General features: G+C 36.2%; 1 long non-coding RNA gene across 1 annotated transcript in view; it reads left to right on the top strand.

The window, feature by feature from the left end:
* Positions 1–6,044, top strand: part of LOC116092250 — a 51,141-nt gene extending 45,097 nt beyond the window's left edge. The window contains exon 2 of the long non-coding RNA XR_004119178.1: positions 5,847–6,044. This is a non-coding gene — a long non-coding RNA (uncharacterized LOC116092250). The remainder of the gene's footprint in view (positions 1–5,846) is intronic.
* The last annotated feature ends 226 nt before the right edge of the window (positions 6,045–6,270 follow it).

Consider the following 6,270-nt stretch of genomic DNA (forward strand, 5'->3'; position numbering starts at 1 on the left):
GAGCTGAGGGGTTTGCAGCCCCTTAGGACGAACAACTATGAACTAACTAGTACTCTCAGAGCTCCCAGAGTCTCAACCACCAACCAAGGACTGCACATGAAGGGGTCTGATTGTTCTGGCAGCATGTATATAGTAGAGGATTGCAATTTGATCATCAGTAGGAGGAGAAGAGCTCAGCCCTGTGAAAGTTCTGTGCCCCAGTGTAGGGGAATGCCAGGGCCAATAAGTGGGAGAGGGTGGGGTGGCAGGCATGGGGAGCGGGGAGGCAACAGGGGTTTGTTTTTGTTGTTTTTGTTTGTTTCTTTGTTTTTTGGAGGGGAAACTAGGAATGGAGAAATTTACATGTAAATAAAGAAAATATCTAATAAAAAAATAAACAAATAAATAAAAGAAAATTACACTGGGAAGTGACTGTTTCCTGTCCAGGGTTTTTGTCCTCAGGCTGAAAGCCTGATTCTAAGAGTCCTTATGTTGCATGACATTTGTAGCCATGAGCTTTTCCACCCACACCCAAATAATGACTTGGAGATCTATCATTTATTTAAAAGGGCCCAGGCCATAATCTAAGCTGGTTCTCCCACTATCCCCTTTATACAATACTCTGCTTGCCACATGGCTAGTTACTTCTCCTCAGTTTCATATGACTGACTTCCCCTGAGTCTGGGGCAAATGTTTCTCCTATGTCTATTCCCAAGCGTTCCTCTCTCCTTGCCAGATCTACCACTTTCTAATCCTGACTCAGTTTATTGGCCATCAGATTCATACTGACAGGTGATATTTCCATAGTGTATGCAACAGATTCTCTCTACAGTTTTATGTATATATCTTGAGAATAATAGTCTTGAGCAGTCTTGCCAATCTAGAAAACCTGTGAATAACAGTGCCAATTAGCCTAGAAAGAATATGATTATGTTACAAATGTTATGGGGATAACAAAACACTATTGTTATTGTATTTAAGGATTATTTCCAAAAAGGGAACTTAATATCTTGTTGTTATTAAATCAGATAAAATCTTGTGTTTGGCTAGGTCATAGGTCCCATGTTAGAAACTAGTGCTATTATTTAGTTTCACAGACATTGTAATAAACTTCCCCATAAGTTCTTTGCTTTATATGCACAGATTAATGCATTGCTTTACCTTCATCAGAAAATATTCCTTATGAAGTAGATGTGAGTTGATACAGAGCTTCACAGTTGACTGATTCTGAGGAAATAAGAAACCATGGAATTCCCAGGCCTAAGTGGGATATCTATATGATAGTGTTCCCCCAAGGATAAGTGATCAACATGTTAGAGGGATGGAAAGTACTTTAAAAGCTAGAGTTAATAGTAAGACTGAGTTTTCCAGAAGTGTTAGGGCCATTGCACACATTAGCTAACAGAGTTTACAGCTGCATGGAAAAGACCTGTGCAAGACTAAGCTAGGCAGGGTCTTAGCATGGACTACAGAAGGGATCCTAAAGTCACACCCATGGATAAAGAACTGTTAACATCTGGTGGCTGCCAGGTGAAGACACGTCCATTTTCTTCTTGATGCATTCCTCAGGAAGATACCATTGTTCAAGTAGATAGCACACGTAAGAAGCACTAAGTGCACTCTAGGTTTTTTCTTTCCTTTCTGCTGTTTCCTGTTTTGTTTTGTTTTGTTTTCCCACATAAAGATGGGAGGAAAGAGTGGTAGGGCTTAGAAAAAGAATTGGTGGGCAAGGAGTGGTGTTGGATTTGGGTCCCCAAACCACACATGGTGGGAGGAAAGAATTAATTCTCATACATGTACTTACATACATACATACATACATAAATACAATAAAATATTTTAAATAGTGCTTTCTATTCAATGCATTTTCATTTATTCATTTTCTAGTATGTCTTACTTGGCAATAAAGCCCCCAATTTAGTATATTTACATATAGATATTATATATACAGATAAATATGTTATCTTACTATATTTTCAATTAAATTATAGAGGTTTGACAAGCAGCTATTTCTGTATTTGGAATCACTATCTTACAGATATTTAACTAGTAATCCCCCAAAATAAAATTATCCTAGTTGCTACTTTATAACTATAATTTTGTTACTGTTATGAATCATAACGTAAATATGTTTTCCAATGGCCTTAGGCTACCCCTTTGAAAGGATCATCAGCTCCTAAAGGAGTTGTGACCCCAGGTTGAGAAAAACTTGTTTGGAGCTTAAGATGAACATTCTGAACTGTCTCTCAAAGTTATCATTGTTACCCTTTTTATAGAAATTCTGTGTATTGAATACAAAGGATTATAGAACAAAACTTTAATGCGTGTTTTAAAACATAAGCAGAAGTACTCCTATATAGGGTTGCGGGTCCTCATCCGCAGGAAGATTGACTGCTCTTACCCCACACCATCACTGGTAGGTACAGGGACTTAGGAAAGACCAGGGACACTTGTTTGGAATGGGAAAGCACCGTTTGAGTCGTGGAAATGCCTGAGGGATCTAATTGGGACTGGGGGAAAACAGGGAAGCTCCGATTGGTTCCACAGGGAGAGCCCTCGACTTGAAGGCTTGGCCATTGTGGAGGTTGTGGCTGGGCGTACAGAAGACACCTTCTACAGGAGATTAGACAGCGGCTTGTTCTGTAGGCAAAGGCCATCTCTGTGGCTCCCCACAGCAGATCCTGATGAAAAGAAGTAGTCTGTGGTTTTAAGGAATTTATTGTCATGGAAGAAAGTAGATGTGTAAAAACATACCCCACTTCTTGAAAACATACCCCACTGGGCTTGAGATTAAATACATTAGACAGGAAGTATTGTCTGGGCAGGAAAGCTTATTGGCTAAAACTTCCAGGCCTCTAGGTATCTCATTAGAGTGGAGATCTGTCTTGAGCTAATGTGACCTGTGGTCACTTCTCTTTTCTTCACCTACATTTGGGGGAGGGGGCATTGCCTTTACATTACTGATGGCCACAATATTATGGGGGGGGGGGGTGCTACAGCTAGTGCTAGAGGCCTGCCGCCCGGGAGTAGGCAAAGCTCCTACCGTCCCTTCAGGGTCTCCTGGGCTTCTAGCCTTAGCTCAACTGAGGACCAGGCTACTACTTCAAAGGGTCCACTACTCCACACACATACTCGTGGTTTTTCTGAAAACGTTGTGTTACAAGTCCCCTTAAGATATTAATGTTCTATGATGGTTATGTTCTAAACTTCTAGAGGGAGAGTTCCTTGCATTATTTCTAAATTATTATTATTATTATTATTATTATTATTATTATTATTATTATTATTATATTTTTATAATTTATTAGAAAGGTGTTTTATGAATAACATCTTATTACCTATTTGAGAACTTTGTTGAATGTATTTTGATCATACTCAATTCTTTCCTCAGCTGCGCTCATATCTACAACCTCTAATCAACTCTCTCCCACTCAATTTAAAGTTTTCTTCAACGTTTTTAAACAATTAATTGAATGCAGTTTGTATTTCCTAACTATGTTGTTGAGTGATGTCTTCTTTGGTCTGTGTTTGACCTACCAAGTAACAACATATCAGTAAAGAAAAATCTTTCTCCTGGTACCTACAAAATACCAATAGTTTCTTGGCTGGTAAGAGGTAATTCATGACCAGCAGACCCTAACAGGAAAAATGATGAGAAAAATTATTAATACCCAGAGGTAGTAGAAATTCAAGTAATCTTCATATTTTCAAATGTTTCTTAATAATAACTTTTAAATTATTAAAAACCTAATTATTCTAAAATGAAAAGAATATTAATATTAGAAACATTTTCCATCAGAAATGTAAAGATACAAAATGTTCTCGGCCTTCATGTTATTACTCCAAGATATTGGATTAAAATCTCTGAGTTATTTCTTTTAAAACATATTTTTCTTTATTCTATCCTTATGAAAATAAAATATGTGTTGCATGTGTGTGCCTTGTGACTCCCAGAAGTTAGAAGATATTTGATGGCCAGGAACTGGAGTTTCAGATGATTATAAGCCACTATAAGGGTTCTGGCAAGTGAACCCAGATCCTCAGGTTGAGTAACAAGTGCTCTTATCCACTTGACTCCTTCAAATGCTGAGGGATTATTTGAACTCTTTATTAAAGTTTTAATATGTAGCACTCAATAAATATTCAGGACTATTGTTACTAGAAAAGATGAGGTCCGATTAAAATAAATTGTATCCCTTATTCTTAATTCATATTAAATATGTGCAACTTTATAATAGATCTCCTGACTTAATTTAAAATTTCCCTATTGATAAAGTTAGTTATCAAATTAGTTAATATTTGAGCAATATTTGACATTTTAGTTTAAACCTGGTCAAATGTTATTATTATCTTTATGATGTTTACATGTTAGCTTATTTTATATTTTCATTGATGGTATTATCCAAGATTAAATATTTCCTCACAGCAGGAAAATTAACATGTTTGTGTGGGTGTGCATTCATGTTTTTTTTAAAAGCAAGAAAATTTCTACATTCTATAGTACATATTTGTTATCAGAATGCATAACAGCCTGAATGTTACTCATTCATTTTATAAAATAACTTCCATCTATGAAAAAATTATATTCCAGCTCAAACAGTGAATATTTCCTGAGAACCATTAAGTCAAAAGACATTAAGATTTGAAATGAGTTCTCTCAAATGGATGTAATTTGCAAATAGAGAGAAAAATCAGAAAAAGACTCTTAACAGAAGGGAATGCATTCACTAATGGGTTTAAAGGTAGTACTGAGCATATTATGTTGGGTCACAGTTATCTGAGGGTTAAGAGAGAGTGAAGAAGAGACCCCTTGTCTATCATGGAATTTCAGAGGAATGTTAAGTGCTAATGCTGTGTGGAGGAGACAGCCAGATTAATGGGAACTTGAAATGCCTTCTTACTGAATTTTTCATTCTCATTTTCATTTAAGATGATGGCAGCTGGGAGTCCTTGAAACATTGAGGGTGCAGACTTGATAACCAAAAAAATCAGTCACCTCAAAATATTGGTCTAGGGGAAGTAAGACACTTAAGGTACCAATGGGATTTGAAGTTGAAAAATGAAGCCAGAAACAGAAAGAGAGGCTTACAACAGGATGTGGTACAAGAAAAATAATTAAAAACATATGAGGTGGTGAGAAATGCTTTTCTCAGAATTACATTTTCAGAAGTCAGTCACTGTATGATATTTAGATATCTTTAAATATGACAATGTTTTGTGTGCACATGTGCAAAGAACCATTAGGAAAAGTAGAAGTTTTACAATACAGGCAATGTATCCTATCCACTGATTTCATCAGGAATCAGGACTGACAGATGGACATTTTCTGAATCTCAGTAATCACCAAAGACACCCAGAAATGGTTGCCTCTCAGGTCTAGATTACAGTTCACACCACTACATGGCAGTTCATCAACCACTTTCTTCCTTCCATACCTGAAAGGAATTTCATTAAGGCTTTGGGTCAGGAAGGAAAGATGAGCTATCAGCTGTGCACGAGCAGCTTTTGACAGCCTTTCCATTTGTATATGCATTTCAATCAATTTTAAATCAGAGGGACAATAAAGTAAATCTCTTTCAGCTTTCAATTTGCCTCTGCAGTGATGGGTGCGCTGTCTGATGTTTACAGTTCACTGTCTCATAATAATGGATTATTTTAGCACCTTGTTTCTCTCAATGTATTTTCTATCACTTTCAGCAATTTCATTAGAGTTGTTTCTTAAGATAACAATTAGAATAGAATGAAAAGCCCAAGAAGCAGTTTTATGTAGAGGAAAAGGAAATGCAGTATAACTGTAGGAAAAAAAATAATTTTGTTTTCTATCTTGCTCATTTTGTAATTTTCATTTATTCTTTGTTTTTTTGCAGATGCATCCTAAGAGAAACATGGACCAGTATATACCCATTAATGGTGTTACCCTCCATTATCTGGACAGATCCATGAACAAAGCACCATTTCATCAAACAACACCAGTATGATGGCTTTCTGCAAGTGGATTTATCCTGGGTTTACACAGTTCATGAATACAATTTCTCTGAAGCTCTATAAAATTAATTGAAAATGTCCGTGAATTTCTTTTTCACGTTTTGGCGTTGTGTTTAACTTTTACTTGTGCTGGCACTGATATCCTAATACAATATTTTTTATTAACCCTTTTGCTAACTATAGTCTCTTTTGAAATATAAAATTAACAGGTTTAACATATTTTCTAAGTAAAAGTGATAATTATTTCTAAAATAATACAATAAGGGGTAGAGAGATACTACAACGATTGAAGTAGTTACTAATTTC

The sequence above is a fragment of the Mastomys coucha genome, unplaced genomic scaffold (genome assembly GCF_008632895.1).
Source record: "Mastomys coucha isolate ucsf_1 unplaced genomic scaffold, UCSF_Mcou_1 pScaffold15, whole genome shotgun sequence".
NCBI lineage: Eukaryota > Metazoa > Chordata > Mammalia > Rodentia > Muridae > Mastomys > Mastomys coucha.